This window comes from Sus scrofa, chromosome 5 (assembly GCF_054392235.1).
Source record: "Sus scrofa isolate SSC_HxYL_T2T_F1_AM1 chromosome 5, Sscrofa_HxYL_maternal_Yorkshire_Landrace_v2.0, whole genome shotgun sequence".
Classification (NCBI taxonomy): Eukaryota; Metazoa; Chordata; class Mammalia; order Artiodactyla; family Suidae; genus Sus; species Sus scrofa.
In genome coordinates this window covers 22276464-22296015 of record NC_139387.1, presented here as the reverse complement: position 1 = coordinate 22296015, position 19552 = coordinate 22276464, and the positions used below count along the sequence as shown (strand labels likewise).

Genomic DNA, 19552 nt, shown 5'->3' with positions numbered 1-19552 from the left:
ACACCACACTTCTACAACACTCATGTTGCACTATTTTCTTAAAAGATAGCACAAAGCATCAGCTAAATACATTGATAAATATGGGGGAAGGAAGAATCAAAAAGGAGAAAAGTAGAAAGAGAGAGGAGAAAAAGAGGGAGGGAGAAGGCAAGAAGGAATCACATTCAAGTAGGAGTTTTAGGTAAGTAATTGGTACCAAAAGGAAGATAGCTATGTTTCATTCTCTTCTTTGTTTCTTGCCTGTCTCTCCCTTTGGAAGGCAAATTCCATAAGGAAGAACTTTGTTTAGGGGAGTTCTCGTGGTGGCGCAGGGGAAGCAAATCCGACTAGGAACCATGAGGTTGCAGGTTCGATCCCTGGCCTTGCTCAGTGGGTTAAGGATCTGGCGTTGCCATGAGCTGTGGTGTAGGTCGCAGACGCGACTCAGATCTGGCATTGCTGTGGCTCTAGCGTAGGCCAGTAGCTACAGCTTGGATTAGAACCCTAGCCTAGGAACCTCCATATGCCACAGGTGCAGCCCTAAAAAGACAAAAGACAAAAAAACAAAAAACAAAAAACAACTTTATTTAGTTTGTCTCATTCACACCTGTAGCCCCATGGCTTCGAATGGCGTTTAGAACCAGGTGGGTACTTAATGGAAATCAAAAGCATCAGCAATGGAGTATTGGCACCATGGAGGTGTAATGTCAGCTCTGCTACATTACAGGGCAAGGCCTGGACATGTCAGAGAAAAATCCGGAGCTCAGTTTTATCAACTGAAAGAGTTCGATAAAACCTGCCCTGTCAACCTATTTTGTTCTGCTAAATAAGGCAGTGAGTATAAAACTTCTCTGAAAATACTCTACCTTCCAGGGTTTCAGAAGTTATGTTGGGAAATGTGGGACACTATTTTGGAAAGGAACATAGCAGTAGTACAAAAGCCACACATGAAATGATCTGAAGAACAGATTCAAAGGAAGAAAAATGTTGAATGTGGAGTTGCCACCATGGTGCAGCAGAAACGAATCCGACTAGGAACCATGAAGTTGCAGGTTCGATCCCTGGCCTCGTTCATTAGGTTAAGGATCTGGCATTGCCGTGCGCTGTGGTATAGGTGGCAGACACGGCTCGGATCTGGCATTGCTGTGGCTCTGGTGTAGGCCAGCAGCTACAGCTCCAATTAGACCCCTAGCCTAGGAAACTCCATATGCTGCGGGTACGGCCCTAAAAGGACAAAAAGACCAAAAAAAAAAAAAAAAAATTTGAATGTATAAAAGTGATTATTGCTACATTGCTTGAAATAACCCAAACCTAGATATAACCCAAATGTCTCACAATAAAGTGGTTTTAACAAAGTGCTAGGCTATGTAATAATCATTAAAACAAGTTTTAATTAACAATGAAAAGCAAATAACACAAAAAGGATATTTATAATAAAACCAAATGGCAAGAAATCCAATGTTGTCTAGACAACTATGCAAAATGAGCATGCCTATTAAAGATAAGAAAAAAGTAAAAATAGGAGGGTACTTAATGTGAACTACTCTTGTCTAGGCTAATTTCAGCAGAAAAATAACTTAATACAGTTTATCATTTGGTCTGTAAGATCACTGCAAGGGCTAGAGAAACAGATGAAGTCAAAAGTTCCAGAAATAACAGCCATACCTCTGCCACAGGACTGGTCTAGTGAGAAAACCACATGACAACCACAGCTGCTGCCAAGCGCTAAATGCTAAGAATTTGATTCGCGGCCCTAGTAAATGCTACCTGTAGAATGTGCTTCTGTGTCAGCATTCAGTTCTGCAACCACTGCTCTCTTTTAACCTGGATGTGTCGGCAGGCAATACATGCCAGCAAAGTGAAGACTGTCTTAGACATGCTCATGTCCAGACTAAGGTCTTGTGAAAGTTGCTAGGATTAGCAGAGCCGGTTCGCAAACCTGCCTCCTGGTTGCCAGGGGAGCTGGAAAGTGCAGTTCAGTTTCAGTGTTGGGAGACTACATACAGCATCTTAGTTAATTCTAAAAATTAAGAACAAATAAAAACAGCTGACATTATGATCTAGGTCTTGCCAATAGAGAAATTGAGCTAGGTCTGGTTTATAAATGGTAGATTGGTTCAGGTTTCCTGTAGCGTTAATAAGATCATCCACAAAAAATGACATTTTTGTCTGCCTTTCCAACTATTGAATCTTTTATTTCCTTTTCTCATGTTCATGTTCAGGCTAGGGACCTAGTGCAAGGTTGAAAACAAGTGGCGATAGCAGCATTTTCTGAATTACTCCTGTTTTTAGGGTAAGAATGTTCAGTAATTCATAATTATGATATTTATTGAAGGTTATTTTTAAATGACCTTAATTTTTTCATGTCAAGAAAGTATGCATTTATTAACATAAGATACCCTGGTGAAGGAAATTAAGAGGCTAAAAACTTTCAGTTATAAAATTAATAAGCCATGAGGATGTAATACACTGCATAAGGAATATGGTTAATGATATTGTAATAAGTTTGTGTAGTGATTACTAGACTTCGAGTGGTGATCATTTCATAATATATGCAAATGTCAAATCACTACGTAATGCACCTGAAACTAACATAATACTGCATGTCAACTATATGTTAATTTTTTTGTTCCCTTTTACTCTCCATTTGCTAAAGGGTTTTAGTAACAAATGGATGTCGAATGCTACCAAATGCCATTTCTGCATTTAATTAAATAAGTATATGTATTTTCTCTCCCTTTCTCTCTCCCTTTCTTTTTTCTTTTTATAGCCACACCCGCGGCCTATGAAATTTCCCAGGCTAGTGGTCAAATTGGAGCTGCAGCTATTGGCCTATGCCACAGCCCTACAGCAATATCACATCCGAGCTGCATCTGTGACCTACCCCACAGCTTGCAGCAACAGCAGATACTTAACCCAGTGAGTGAGACCAGGGATCAAAAGCACATCTTCACAGAAACTGTGTGAAGTTTAACCCACTGAGCCACAATGGGAATTCCTGTGCATTCTCTTTTAAGCTCTCAACATGGTAAATTACCATAGTAGACTTCTTGTCTTAAAATAGCTTTGCTTTCCAGGAAGAAATCCAGTTTTCCTAATGTGGTGCCTTGCCTTTAAAGAGAGTTGGATTCAGATTGGTGCTAATTTGATTAAGATTTTTGCATCTCTTCATAAGCAAGATCTACATGATTTCTTATACTGTGCTTGGAAAGTTTTAGTATCAAAGTTATGGTATGTTCATATAATAAGTAGAATAGTATTCCCTCCTTTATATCTTCAGATGGAGTTTCTAAATTTGGAATGATTTTTTAAATTATTGGTATGACTCATCTGATGGGAGCTGGAACTTTCTTTTCCACTGATGTCACACCTCTAAATTATGCATTTTTTTAAGTTTGCACATTTCATCTGTTTTCAAATTCATTATCACAGAGTTATTCATGACATTTTCCTTACATCTGTAGTTATGTTCCCCCTTTTCACTACTAATTTTTTTCATTTGCACATAAGCAATGTCCATCCTTAGAAGGAAATTCCCTTCTGATTCCCTCTAGTTCTCCTAAATCCCACAGCACAGCAGACAGAGCCCAGAGCCATGGGCATGCTATAAACTTTGATTTTATAGATGCCCAACACCCTTTAAATATTCATTTATTACTATTAGTCAGACTATAATACCCATGTGCCCCTTGGGCAATCAATCAATTTTAAAACATTCAGTCCAAAATATCAGAAATACCAGGAGTTCCCATCATGGCTCAGTGGAAATAACTCTAACTAGCATCCATGAGGACGAAGGTTCAATCCTTGGTCTTGCTCACTGGGTTAAGGATCAGGCGTTGCCATGAGCTGTGATGTAGGTCACAGTTGCGGCTCAGATCCCACATTGCTGTGGCTGTGGTGTGGGCCGGCAGCTACAGGTCCAATTCAGCCCCTAACCTGGGAACCTCCATATGCCGAGGGTGTGGCCCTAAAAAAACAAACAAAAAATCAGGAACATCAAACATCAAGGTAAATGCTGCCCATCCAACAAGCAGGACAAATTCTGGGAAAGCTCCCCCACACACACCCTTAGGTAGGGGAAACACACAAATCATAAAAAATAATAATGTAGTAGTTGATGATTATTACAGTTCGGTGGCAGTTATTCCAATCGTGAACATGAGTTAAACATGCCATGACTCAATACTATGAGCAGATCCCAATTAAATACTCCTAATTTCATTTCCTTTACTCTGTTTCACAGTATCACCTGGGAGCTATACAGCTATACAAAGCCCACCTATGTTTCTTCTGACAACTGACCCCTCATCTCTCTGGGAGAAAGAGTGCTGCTCTACTTGGTTAGATTTCAGAACAAGTGTGAAGATATTTTTGTGCGTGTGAGGAAAGGCAAATTGGGAAAAGCCTCTTGGGCTTTTTTTTTCCTCTAATATTTGTAGGTATAAATTCTTCATTCCATTTCAGTAGCAACTTCCAAGATTCAGTCTTGAGCCAGGAAAGGAGGGGGCCATTTGGGCCCAGAGTCAAAAAAGATAGCCATAGGATCTTAGCCCAGTGACCCCTAAACAGCTCACTCACAAGCACCCTAAAAAATTCAGATCAGCTGCATACCCTCTCACACATTTTTCAATCGACCTTTAAGATTTTTAAAGAAATGATTTAGTTGCAAGTGATATAACTTCCAGCACATTAAAATACTGACATTTTAAATAAAACTGTTATTTCACTCTTTTAAAGGTATCCAATGGAATCTAAATGCCATAGCAATTTGACACCCACTATCAAACATTTTTAAGACAAGATGTTTTTAAAGTTAAAAATTTTACAAAATTCCTTTTTCTCTTTAACCTGTATTTATAGCCCACTCCCCCACAGAACTCCATCCTAATATTTCCTTATGCTTTGAAAGCATTTTATGGGAGTTCCTGTTGTGGCTCAGTGGGTTACCAACCCAAGTAGTATCCATGAGGATGCAGGTTCAATCCCTGGCCTTGCTCAGTGGGTTAAGGATCCAGGGTTGCTGTGAGCTGTGGTTAGGTCACCGATGTGGCTCCGATCTGATGTCAGTGTGGCTGTGGTATAGGCCAGCAGCTGTAGCTCCAATTCACCCTCTAGCCTGGGAATTTCTATATGCCACAGTTGCAACCCTAAAAAAGCAAAAAAAAAAAAAAAAAAGCATTTTATGGATTCTGCTGTTGTGTTCTTCTACAACACATATATGTATATTATTTAAATCTTTTCAGTAGCCATAAAATTCCATGTGTCAAAAATTTACTTCCAGAGTTCCCTGGTGGCTCAGTGGATTAAGGATCCAGGATTGTCACTACCATGGCACAGGTTTGATCCCTGGCCTGGTGGGAATTTCATGCTGAAGGAGCAGCCAAAAAAAAAAAAAATTACTTCTGTATTTAGTTATTGTTACAATTTTTACTTATTCACTACAGATCAAAATAGTACGTGAAAATTCTAAATCTTGACAAATATCAAGTATAAAAATATATCGTCGGGAATTGGAAATGCATTCCATAGATGGACTTTTCCCCAAGTATGTATCCAAGAATGAATATTATGGAGTTCCCTTCGTGTCTCAGTAGCTAATGAACCCGACCAGGATCCATGAGGATATAGGTTTGATCCATGGCCTTGCTCAGTGGGTTAAGGATCCAGCGTTGCCGTGAGCTGTGGTGCAAGTTGCAGATGCAGCTCAGATCCTGCATTGCTGTGGCTGTGGTGTAGGCTGGTAGCTGTAGCTTCATTTCGACCCCTAGCCTGGAAACCTCCATATGCCACAGGTTTGGCCTGAAAAAGCAAAAAAAAAAAAAAAAGAATGAATATTACCTAATGCTATGGAGTTCAGAATCAATACTATTTTTCTTTATTTTTATTCGTAAGACATTGGAGACAAACTAGAGGCAAAGACAAATAATTTACACCAAACACTGAGCAAAGAAATGCAAGATCCATTTTTGTGAGCACTGATAAAATTTTTTCAAATAAATTGGTAGAAAAGGATAAACTTTTCATTTTAATAATGTCACTCAATTCTTTGAATTCCTTCTTTAAGTTATGTGTTTAAAAACATCATATAATCATTATCAAAAAATAATAATGTGTCACATGACAAATATTTAGGAACCACTTGATCTGCAAAATGATTGGCTATTCAGTTATTAAGAGTCGTTGACTTCTCCAGCACTGGCACCATATTTCAAATATCCCTCCGTTTAATGTCCTAGAGTTTTTACCCATCAGGTTAATGCATCTGTTCTACATGGATGAGAAATACACTTTTCTTTTTAAAGTAGGAAAAGAGAAATTGTGAAATCGGAGGTGGGAAAGGCCAGCTAGCATGATTCCTTGATCACAGACTGGTTCTCGGGCAAATACATTCAGGGAAGGATGTGTGTAAATTGAGAATCTGGAAATGCATCCCCTTGAAGTTATCTGTAACTGTATAACTCTAGGGTATGGTCACCCAGGTGTTCCCCGGTGGCTCAGGAGCTCGGGTACAATCCCTTGCCGGGGAACTTCCGGGCCATGCATGGGACCATGTGTGGGACAGAAATAAGTAAGTAAATAAATGAATAAATAAATAAGGTATGGTCATCCAGTTTTGTTTGTTTGTTTGTTTTTCTTTTTAGGAACACACCCGCGGCATATGGAAGTTCCCAGGCTAGGGGTCGAATGAGAGCTGCAGCTGCCGGCCTACACCACAGCCACAGCAACGCAGGATCCGAGCCACATCTGTGACCTACACCATAGCTCACAACAATGCTGGACCCTTAACCCACTGAGCAAGGCCAGGGATCAAACCCTCATCCTCATGGATCCTGATCAGGTTCATTCCTGCTGAGCCACTATGGGAACTCCAGTCATCCAGTTTTGAAATTAGTAGTCTAACCCAATTTACTAGATAGCTCTAATTTAGAAAACAAAGAGTTCCCATTGTGGCTCAGTGGGGTAAGAACCCAACTAGTGTAGGCCAGTAGCTCCAATTCAGCCCCTAGCCTGGGAACTTCCATATACCACAGGTGTGGCCCTAAAAAGAAAAAGAAAAAAAAAAAAAGAAAACAAATATAAGATAATCATTTCAATCGATCTAATTCAATAACTGCTTAATAAATGACTACCGAGTAGCAGGTTATAAAAATGTACAACAAAGAGTAAGAAGGCCCCAGGTGCAGCTATAAAAATAAATAAAGAAATAAAAATTAATAAACAGCTATAAGAGGACAAATAGAGGTAGGAACACTGGGTGATGATATCAGGGATTAAAACAGAAAGGGTGACTGAGCAACTCCTGAAGTCCTCAGTGTGTGGCCAAGGAAGTCTGCAGTTGAGAACCATGAAAGCAGGTGCAGGTAAGGGAACGTGCTGGGTTTGAACCTGAAATGCAGGATTACAAACAGCCTCTGCCTGGGGAGCCCACAAGAAGAAGCATCCACAGGAGAGAGCCAGTTCTCAGGAAAGCAAGAGAGCAGGGGAAAGAGGTGTGAAACATGAAGGAATTTCTTTCTCTCTTTCATTCTTTCTTTCTTGGGCTGCCCCTGTGGCATGTGGAGGTTCCCAGGCTAGGGGTCGAATCAGAGCTACAGCTGCCGGCCTACACCACAGCCACGGCAATGCAGGATCCGAGCCACGTCCGTGACCTATACCACAGCTCATGGCAACGCCGGATCCTTAACCCACTGAAGGCCAGGGATGGAACCCAAATCCTCATGGATACTAGTCAGGTTCTTAACCTTTTGAGCCACAACAGGAACTCCCATGAAGGAATTTCTTAACCACATACCAAAATTTTGTTGCTTTTAGTTTTCTAGATTCCATTGTAGATTTCCCTCCCTAAGGAATTTTGCTCAGAAGAAAGGTGGCTTGACCAAGACAGAATATACTTCAGTTTCTCTGGAATGATTTTAAAAAAAAAAAGAAAAAGAAAAAACTTTCTCCTTGAAGGGAGGCTTTGGCAGCTGACGTTGACAGGACAAGCTTCAATGTCCTTGAGGTCCCTCAGGAAATGGAGAAATAGAATAAGCAGGACAGGCTGAAGGCATATGGGCCCATGTGGCACCCACACTAATCTCAACATCCTAACACCTGGACCCCTGGAACACGGGCAAAGGAGAAAAGCTAGAATTTAGGTTTCATCTACCAACCCTAAGGGGGAAGAAAGAGGCCTCAGAAAATCCCTGTGGGTGCAAGATAGCAATATGCCTCAGATGAAATTCCTTGAAAAATGAAACATCTTCTTCTCCCAATAGCTGTCTGTTTCTTCTCCCAATAAGCTTTTGATGCAGATGCTGTAAGTGAAAACATAGCCAGTAGAAGCCCAGGCCCTGAACAGCTGCAGGGGAAGCTACCAGCTTCCACCCAGGCCCTAGAAAATATTCATGTGGCTGTCACTGAGTAAAAGAGGAGGAAATATTCTTGACAGTCAATTTCTCTGCGGAATCAAAGGACAGGATATTCAATTTAGAGACATTATTTTTTTATGGAAGCATGAAAATAGAAGGAAACCAAAATTGTGCAATACTGAGAATGTTTTAAAATTACTGGCAAGGTATAAATTTGGGTTATACTGCCACCTGGTGGTCATCTTAAAATTGTGCAATGACCAGGCTCGGCATCCGAGGGTAAACACAGAAAGAAGGGAACAAGGAGAGGCAAATTCTTACTGCATTTTATTGGAGCTAACTGAATTAAGTTATATCTTGACACAATTCATACTCTTCTCTGGCAACATCAGAGAAGCTTTCTGGTCGATTGCTTTGGTCTCGGGTGGGTACATGTGTGATAGCTCACTGATTTTTCCACCGCATTAGCTGTAGTAAAGCCACACACACAGGGGAAACAAATATGACTAGTATCCATGAGGATATGGGTTCAATCCCTGGCCTTGCTCAGTGGGTTGGGGATCGGCGTTGCCATGAGCTGTGGTGAGGGTCACAGATGCCGCTCGGTTCCTGAGTTGCTGTGGCTGTGGTGTAGGTCTCAGCTACAGCTTGATTCTACCCCTAGCCTGGGAACTTACATATGCTACAAGCATGGCCCTCAAAAGCAATGGCTTCTCATTTCTCACAAGGCTCACGTAACGTGGCCTCCAGCCCCTGCTCTGATCTCCAGCCCCGGCACTGGCTCTTTCTCCCCTCTCCCTGCCAGGGTGGCCTCCTTGCTGGTACTCACGGAGAGGCATGCTCTGCGAAGGACTGGACCTCTCCTTCCCAGAGAGCCCCGAGGCTCCTCCTCCACTCCCTTCAGAGCATCACCCCAGAGGATTCCTCCCGAACGCCACCATCATAACAAGAATAGTCACATTCTGATTCTGCCTTTTTCAGAGCCCCTAACCATCTGACCTGTATTTATACATTTACTGGCTTGATTGTCTGTCTTTCTCCGCTAGACTGTAACCCCTGTGAGGGCAGGAGCTTTCTTTTTTCACTCTAATGAGGCCAGACAACAGGTCTTTCCTCTTGGGCACGAACCTACTGACAAAGCCACACTCAGAACCGACTTCTCATTCCTGCCTCCTAATTGGTCAGATGAGATCAGAACCATGTGTCCCCCCAGACTATCTAAGCATAGAGGAACTCCTTCCATGTTCAGATGGCCAGCTGGACCCCCCGCCTTTGACAGCTCCCTCAACTATAAATCACACCGTCTGGAACTGTCTTCCCTTCCCTGTGACAGCTCAGGCGTATCCCCCCTGCGGAGACAGTCTGACTTGCAGATCTGCACATGCTCTTTGCAAAAGCCTGAACAGAATCAATCTCCTTACTTATCTGGCTGTTGTTTATGACACGTCCTGTACCTCCGTCATATAGAACAGCTTTTGATACATAGTCAGCCAGTAAAAGTTTGTTGAATGAACGAATTATGGAGGGAGAGTTTTCCACGTGATCCTGCCTGACTTCTTGGAGGTCTACACTGGAGGTGACCACCAAAAACCTGGTTAATCACAAGGAACTGCTTTGATTTTGGTTCTGATTTTGCGTTGACTCTGCTTTTGCTTTTGCTTTTCCTCTCATGTATTTATAGCCCCTATGATCTCTAAGGACTGAAGAAGTGACAGGGTTGACATAGGGTTCTGGTTTTTCTGGTCCTCCTCGCCTAATAGCATCTTAATAATTAATACCTCATTATTTCACTATTCCAGGAAGGCTAGCACATCTAAGAGACAGAGAAGTGAAATTTAAATATTCCAAGAGAGTCACTTTGCTGTATGGTAGAAATGGACAGAATTCTGTAAACCAACTACAATGGAAAAAATAAAAATCATTTTTAAAAAAAAATAGAATTCAGAGGCAAAGATCAGACTTGTCACAAATGCTGCAGTTGAAGGAAGTATATGGTCAGTGCCAAATCTGCAATGTAAAATCAAAGTGATCAGAAAACAGAGAAAGCAATGAATAAATAAATAAATACTCCAGTAGAGGTGTGTACATGATGTATATAACAGGTGCTCAGAAGAGAACTGTCTAGTTGATGAGTAAGGGTATATGTGTCTGTTAAATATTTGACACAGGCCTTTGGGACTTAGCCAAATAACTCCTGAGGGCCTGGCACAAGGAATGAGGAGCAGGAGGGAGATGCAAGCTGTGGAATCTATAAAAACTAAGGATTCCTCCTTGGTCTTTGAAGCTGCTTTTCCATTTTGACATCAGCCCCAGCCTTTAGCCAAATACCTCTCTCCATTTCTGACATGACTGAGCCTTCGCATGACCAATGATTCTATTATCCGATAGGTACCTTCATAGCTAATAACCTAAAACGATCAGCAATACAAACAAGCTGTGTCATTCAGATGCACTGCTACTTTCACACAAGCGTTCTGTTAGCAGAATCAATTCTGCAAATTCGCAATGAAAATGTAGCTTTGCAGGCTTCGGGTGTTCCAACCTTGCACATTCCAAAGAGGGTTTGACTGCCTTCTGGATGATAACCTCTAGGCCTTTGGTACCGCCTGCCTGATAAGACTGTCTTTGCCTGGAACTTGGACCATGCCAAATAGTTTAAACAATCTGATTTATGGGGAATATCTGTTTCTGTTCGCTTGAGGCCCTGGGCCATACCTCATCTATTTGACCTCTGTAGAAGCTAGAGACTAAGTCGCTGAGGTCAGACACACAGGGGCTCCATGCCTGCATGACTGACCTCCAATAAAAATGCTGGACATCCAGGCTCAAGTGAGTTTCCCCCATTGGCAGTAGTTCATTCATGTTGTCACAGTGGAAAAGGACGGATTATCTGTGTAACTCCACTGGGCAAAGACAGCTTGAAGCTCATACCTGGTCTCTCCTGGACTCTGCCCTTTGTACCTTTTTCCTTGCCTGATTTTAATCTGCATACCATTGCTATAATAAACTGAAACCATAAGGACAATCTCTTTTCTGAGTTTTATGAGTCTAATGAGTCTTTGACTTGAGGGTGGACTTGGGGACCTCTGACACAGCAGGGATTAACAATGAATGTAAAATCCACTTATTTTATGTATAAAAATAACTTAAGGACTTTTAAATAGTTAAATAAATCATCAATACAAATATACAGGAAGCATAATCATCTGGTTTTGCCTAGATGATCTTGGAAAGAATATAATATCCTTTGGTGCCAACAAGTATTTATAAAATATATTTTAAAGGATAATAAAAGGAAAACTAATCAATATTACTATTGGTAGAATTGTTTGGTGTACCAACATAAATGACATTAAATAGAAAAGCTTTAAAAAAAAAAAAAAAAGCTAAGAATCATACTTAAAGAGTTCCCTGGGGACCTAGCAGTTAAGGATGCTGTGTTGTCACTGCTGTGGCTCAGGTTCGATCCCTGGCCCAGGAACAGACTGTGCCATGGATGTAGCACAAAAAAAAAAAAAAAAAAAAAAGAATCATACTTAATTTTTAGTATTTTAATTGCAGCTCACCATGAGTCTTTCACCCAAAAAGTCAGAAATTCTTCATATCATGTAAGGATGAATTTAAAGCAAAATGTCAACTTCTCCACCTCAAAATTTCATGACAGAGAAAAATCCCAGCTTCAAGTATCTATCAGACACATCTGCATTCACACAGGAACCAAGTGAACCATTACAAAGATTTCAAAGCATATGAATAAAACAGGAAAATGATAGAGGGATCCTTTGGGAAGTATTGGAAAAACCACATTGTGTTCTTACTAATCAAACTTCAAGCCAGGAGTTCCCATCGTGGCCCAGGGGAAACGAATCCAACTAGGAACCATGAGGTTACAGGTTCAATCCCTGGCCTCTCTCAATGGGTTAAGGATCTAGCATTGCCGTGAGCTGTGGTGTAGATCACAGACGCGGCTCGGATCTGGCGTTGCTGTGGCTGTGGTGAGACCAGCAGCTACAGCTCCGATTCGACCCCTAGCCCGGCACCCTCCATACACCGCGAGAGCCGCCCTAAAAAGACAAAAACAAACAAATAACAACAACAAAACTTCAAACCAACAAGCTTTACAAGAATAATATAAGATGATGCCGCTATCGAAGTTTAAAATGTTAACAAAAAGCCTGTTGAAATTATTGTTATGGCCTGATGACCATGTTTCATTGTCGAAGAAGGATTTTTGAAATTTTTCTCAACCTTGAGCTTCAGGGCAAATTTTTTCGTAGAAAGTGTGCCACCTGATTATATTTACTGGTGCTCTTCTGTGTTCTGCTTTGGTACCTTGTGCCTGCACAGCAGGGTTGGGTCTGGATAACTTCATCTTTCTCTCCTTCGCTTGCCTACTGAGTCTCACGCAGCGGTTAGTGAAGTTAGTTGAAGAAATATTTATAAACTGTAAAAGCAAGAAGGAAACTCTCGCAGTCCCATCAGGCTGGGTTCACCCCCCGCCCCTTGTTTACTCAGAAAGCACAGTGTCATTAACACAATGACTGGCTGAAACCGGGGAAAATAATGAGCCTCTTTCACCATTTTTCTGTCTGTCATCAGAGATACTTTAGAGGTTCTTTGTCATGTAATTATGTTCAAACAAACCGGAATAACAGCTATTACGTGTTCTTAAAAGAGCCAGCACTAACTCTGAGGAGGCGGGAGTGGTAAAGGGCAGAGGAAGAGTGAGTGATGAAACACCTTGTGGGCTAGCTGGATTTTGAAATGCTTTACAAAGTAGAGGAAGCAAAAATAACATGCTAAATACCTGGGTACATTTCTGTGAAGCCCGTGAAGTCGACTCACTGCTTGGGAGTCTGTCTCTTGAACAGCAGGTACCGTGCCTGCTCCCTTTGCCACAGGGCAGTCTATGAAGTGACAGTCTGACGGGCACTAGGCCGATGGGCACCTGTCCGAGCATCCCCATCAGATGAATGGAGAAGATGAGATGCAGGCAGATGGTCGATTGTCCTCCCCTGTGTCATCAGATTGGAGAGATGTTCTTTGGAATGGGAGGTAGAGCTGTCATCCCCATGAAGAGAGCCAGCTGGAGCAAGAAACGTCACAACTCTGTAGATGCCTTTTTCACCACTGGACCCCAGAGCAGAGAACAGAGTCCCTCGTGGTTTCATGAAGGACTACAGAAAAAAGGACAAGGAGGAAATGAAAGATGTTTGGAAATTAGGAAGGAAGAGTTTTCAAAAATTCTACAAAACTTGGAAATGGCACTCCTCTCCCCCAAATCACTGTGTACTCTTTCTCTTTTTTTTTTTTTTTTTTTTTTTTTTGCCTTTTTTGTCTTTTCTAGGGCCATACCCGCTGGCATGTAGAGGTTCCCAGGCTAGCAGTCTAATCAGAGCTGTAGCCGCCGGCCTACGCCACAGCCACAGCAACAGCAACAAGAGATATGAGCCATATCTAGACCACAGCTCACGGCAACACCGGATCCTTAACCCACTGGTCGAGGCCAGGAATCGAACCTGCAACCTCATGGTTCCTAGTCGGATTCATTAACCACTGAGCAACGATGGGAACTCCCACTGTGTACCCTTTCAAGTTCATATATGACATTGTCTAACAAGACAACTTAAGGATCATTGATTGTCTAGGGTATACGGTGTCATCTGACTCACTATTTATTATGGAGTGGTGCCCAGACTTTGTAAAGTTAGATGTTAATTAGGAAAAGATTATGAATTTCTAATAATTTTCTGTCCCAGAGAAACGATAACCCTGGAGTTCCTGCTGTGGCCGAACAGCATCAGCAGCATCTCTTTTTGGATGCAGGTTCAGTCCCTGGCACCGCACAGTGCATTAAGTATCCAGTGTAGGTCAAAACTATGTCTCAAATCTGATTCCTGGCCCAGGAACTCCATATGCCAAGGGGAGGCCAAAAAAAAAAAAAAAAAGAAAGAAAGAAAAAAAAGAAAAAGAAAAGATAAGCCCAAAGGTTGAGTTCTGGACATTAACCAGTTTTGTATCTAATTTTCCAATCTTATTATACTTTTTGTTTTTGTTTTGTTTGGTTTAGGGCCACACTAGGGGTTGAATCAGAGCTGCAGCTGCTGGCTTATGCCGCAGCCACAGCCACAGCCACATCAGACCTGAGCCATGCCTGCAACCTACACCACAGCTCACGGCAGCGCTTGATCCCCGACCCACTGAGCAAGGCCAGAGATCCAGCCTGCATCCTCATGGATACCAGTCAGATTCTTTTGCACTGTGCCACAATGAGAACTCCTAATGCTACCATTTTTTTAAATTTAACAAATATAGTGATCCCTCCTATCTTGCTGATTCCCCATTCATGAGTTGAGTAGATCCCCCCTTGCTGTGCTGTATGAGAGTCCTGGGTGTGTTAGTTTGGTTTACATTTTTGAATGGTAGCGTTTGATGGCAGGGAAGAAGGAAGAAAAGAATTTTCTTATCAAATTACCCTCAGTAAAGAGTAACTCTGGCACCCTCCCTCCCCTTCATTGTCTCCTGCCCCTTTTTCCATCTCTCCTCCATCTGCAGACTCTCTCAGTAAATCCCCAAACTGAAGAGGAATACAAAAGGCACATTCTGCTGCAAACACTACAGAGCTCCAGAGAGCTTCCAATCACAGGAAGGCTTCCTTCCCACTGCCTCGTGGAGGAAGAAGAAAGCACGAGGTATAATCCAAAAAGCCTAACTTCCCCTCTGCACAGCAGTCACCTGCTGGGTTGAATGAGGGCGCAGAACTAGAGCGGCTCTGCCTAACTGCACCCTACAAACTCTGGGCTGTGCCTGGAGCCCCGCCATGGGAGCAGAGGCCGCGTCGGGGGCAGGGACTGTGTGAGAGGGCTCTGGGTTCTCGCCTGCCAGGGCTTGCAGCAGGGGAGCTGAACTTTCAACTTCTTTAAAAACCACACGTCCTGGACTTCCCGTCGTGGCACAGTGGTTAACGAATCCGACTAGGAACCATGAGGTTGCGGGTTCAGTCCCTGCTCTTGCTCAGTGGGTTAACGATCCGGTGTTGCCGTGAGCTGTGGTGTAGGTTGCAGACGCGGCTGGGATCCCGCGTTGCTGTGGCTCTGGCGTAGGCCGGTGGCTACAGCTCCGATTCAACCCCTAGCCTGGGAATCTCCATATGCCGCGGGAGCGGCCCAGGAAATAGCAACAACAAAGACAAAAGACAAAAAAAAAAAAAAAAAAAACCACACGTCCGAGTCAGATTTAATTTAAAACAGAGGATATTCCTAGTGAGCATGACTAATAATAATAGCCTACATTCAACTGCATTTTATGATTCACAAAGAACTGTAGCAATGCTTCTCAAACTTTAATGTCCATATAAATTACCTGGGGAGCTTTCATTTTTTTTTTAATTGAAGAATAGTTGGTTTTTATTTATTGATTTATGTTTATTTTCTTTAGGGCCACCAGTGTGGCATATGGAAGTTCCGAGGTTAGGGGTCAAATCAGAGCTGCAGCTGCCAGCCTACACCACAGCCACAGCAACGCGCCAGGTGGGAGTCCCATCTGTGACCTATGCCAGGGATCAAACCCGCATCCTAATGGGTACTAGTGGGTTCTTAACCCACTAAGCCAAAACGGGAACTCCAAGTATACGTTAGTTTCAGGAGCAGAGCAAAGTGATCCAGAATATATGCATTCTTTTTCAGACTCTTTTCCATTATAGGTTATTACAAAATAGTGAGTACAGTTCCCTGTGCTCTGCAATAGTTCCTTGTTGGTAAACGGGATGGAATTACATTTAAATGTTAAGAGTTGTGTGTTCTTTTTTTTTCTTGTTTCTGCTTTCTAAATTTTCTAAAATAAACACCGTTTAATTTTATAATATGGAAACTAAAAAATCAAATGAAATCAAATGAAACAAAGGATATTACGGGGGGTTATTTCCATATATATTTGAACTGTTCGTATGACATTGAAATGCTTCAAATATTACTTTTTAGCATTACACTTTTCAGTGTGGTATAATCATTCCATTTAAATAATGCGTGTGCAGAGGATTTTTCAAATACATACAATAGAGACACATCTATAACTAAAATGGCCAGCATCATATTGCTGTTATCATATCTATTGCTATATAGTATCATAAATGAGCGCATAACTGCATCTTGTCTAAAATACTTCACTTTTATGTGGCATTTGTGTAGCATTTAAATTATTTATTTTCTTCCATAGAACAGTGAATTAACCTCCTTTGTCCATTTATGAGTGCAATTTATGCCTGATGTTGAAGCAAAGAAAAGCTTGCTTGTGGCAGATATCATACGCTGGAGAAAATGCACATCACCGAGGACCCATCAAGCCAAAGCCAATATCAGGGACGCGGGCTTGCTGTGTAATTGCCAGTCAAGTTTGCAAAGCAGCCCCATCCCCCAAACCCCAGCAGTCTATCAAGTGCTTTTATTCAAACAGGAAGGTCTCTGAGGGGAAAGAAACTATAGCTTTGTTTGTTGGGTCTTTTGATAGTCCAGTTGAATGCAACCCATTGCTCAAGCCCTATCTTTCAGCTCTCCATACCGCCTTCTCTTCTAGACGGTTCTTCTGGATTTTGTTGTTGTTTGGCTGGTCGTTTTCGAAAATGCTACATTGGATTTGTTTATGATTATGTCAGTTGAGGAAGGAAATGTCAAGATTAGATCCACGAACACATTTCTTTTCTCTCTCACATAAGCATAGGCGAACCAGGACTGTCCTGGGGCTCTAGCATTACCCAGTTGCCTTCTTCCTTGTTATACTTCCATCCCAACATGTGGATTCTACATGACCTCCTGGCTGAAGATATCTCTTCCACTTCCACATGCTTTCATCCTGGCCAGCAGGAAGGGGGAAAAGGGGGCGCACCCATTCTCCCCTCTAAGACAATGCTCAGGAGAGGCACCACTTTTTTCCATGCACAGACCCTTGGCCAAAGCATAGCCCAAGGGCCAGAATAGCCTCAATGGCAGTTGGAAAATCATCTTTAGGTCCAGCAACCAAGTATCCAGCTAACATTTGAAGTTTCTGTGACTGAGGAAGGAGGGAAGAAGAGAGAGTAGGAACCAACTTGAGAGTTCCCTGGTGGTCTAATGGTCAGGGCTTGGCACTTTCAGCACTGTGGCCCAGGTTTGACCTCTGATCTGGGAACTGAGGTCCCACATCAGGCCACCTCTAAAAGGAAAAAATAAAAATAAAAAACAGGTATTAGAGACTAGCTTTCAGTCTCTACCACCATCAGTCTTTTTGGCCTCCCAGCTATATCAATGTATATCCTTCTCCCAACAGCACACGCACACCTGCTCCTCAGAAAAGACAACGGCAAAGTCCCAACCAGGCACAGCCTCCAGGTCAGAGGCAGGAATCTCTGGACGAGGAACTCTCAGTTGGGTCTTGATATGGCTCCTTGTGTTACGGTGACGTATAAGCCACAAGACTTCATCTGCTGCAAACACACCCAGGATGCAACGGGGAAGCAAGAAACAGAGTAAATCTACAATTTGGTACAGAGGAGCAGGGAACATACATGGCAGTCACTAGTCCCTAACAATTAACTAATTCCGTTGTCTTTGGTAGCAACATGCTCCTTGTTTTGACCATCCAACTGGTCTTGGGGAGGAACTCCCTTGTCCACCATCTGTCCTGTCTGTCCTTCCTCATGCGTCACCTTCCATAGCCAAAGCCAACTTTAGAAACCTTAGAAAGCATCACCTTCTTAAGAGCTACACGATCTGCCACTGTTCGTAGGTTTTACAGGTGGAAAGAAATCATGGGCTTTTACAGCCAGGCTTATGGTTTCTTTATCAATATAATTCCTTAAAAAAATTAGTAGAGATCTGTTCTGTTTGCATCTGGTAAGTTCCAGATAGCCCACATGCAAGAAACCCAAAGAGTTTTTAGATCTGGGGACTCTGCTCTGTACTGACTGGCCTCTCCCCTCTCCCCACACCCCCCTCTATCAAGTTAATGGCAGTTATCCAGAAGTGGTCCGAACAAACACATAAAAAATAGTTTTAGCATAAAAGCAACATTCTTCTTTTCTTTCTTTCCTTTTTTTTTTTGATTTTAAGGGCTGCACCTGTGGCATATGAAGGTTCCCAGGCTAGGGGTCAAATCAGAGCTGCAGCTGCTGGCCTATGCCACATCCACAGCAACTCAGGATCCAAGCTGCATCTGTGATCTACACCACAGCTCACAGCAACTCTGGATCCTTAACCCACTGAGCAAGGCCAGGGGTCAAACCCGCATCCTCAGGAACATTAGTCAGGTTTGTTACCACTGAGCCACAACGGGAACTCCAAGGCAGCATTCTTAATCCAATCTTTGCTACTGCCGTAGGCTCCCATTATCTGGCAGAAAACTCTTCGTAGAGAAAGCTAAAAAAGGCTAGAGTCCATGGTTTTATCTCCTGTTTAGACTGTTTCTTCACAGGACATTTCAGGACATTATAGGGATTATCTTTTCCAAATTTCAAGACTCCCAAATTCCAGACTTTCCGTCAATTTAAATTAGAGGACCAGGGCAGAGAGCATCCCCCAGGGCTGTACCGCCTCCCGCCTCTGCCTGCAGACTGATGAGCATAAGCCTGAATTCCTCTCTCTTCCAGGACTTTGATGAAAGTGGCAGGAAGCAGCCAACCTGCACTAATACTGCATTTCCCATCACTGCCACTCGTACCACACACCCTCCGTCAGCAGGCAGGCAGCTAGCTTTCCAACTCTGGCACTTTCCCCTTTTTCAAACATGTTGCCGTGAATGACAGCAGTCCCCAGACTTTCATGCTGCGAAATCTGGGGCCTCGCTGCCCACAATCAGCAAGCCACTGTCATATTTTTAGTTTCTGTCTGATGCATCTTCCCATTTCCTTCGTACCAACATAAGTTAGGATTAGATCCAGCAGGAAATAAACAAATAAAAAATAAACAAATAGTGGCTTAAACATGCTAAATATGCTCTCCTCTCCCCCTTTCTCTCTCTCCCTCCTTTCCTTCCTCCTCCCCCCACCCCCTGAAAGTCTGCAGTTGCCATGACCAACCCACCATCATAAGGAACCCAGGGTTTTTTGATGCTATTGCTCTCCCCATGCATTTTTCATCTCATGGGCCAAGATGGCTATTCTAAACTCACTTTGCCTTATCGAGGATGCAAAGGCAGATGGCCACCATGAAGAACCGATCCAAAGAAAATGAAATCACTGTATTGAAGAG

The 19552-nt window shown here is 42.6% G+C and overlaps 1 protein-coding gene across 1 annotated transcript in view; it reads left to right on the top strand.

Annotated features, from left to right (window-relative positions):
• The window catches only part of TESPA1 (thymocyte expressed, positive selection associated 1), a 129298-nt gene extending 110005 nt beyond the window's left edge, over window positions 1-19293 (top strand). The window contains exon 11 of the mRNA XM_084955848.1: window positions 17634-19293. The gene's annotated coding sequence lies outside the window, so the exon portion shown is untranslated. The remainder of the gene's footprint in view (window positions 1-17633) is intronic.
• Window positions 19294-19552: the final 259 nt, after the last annotated feature.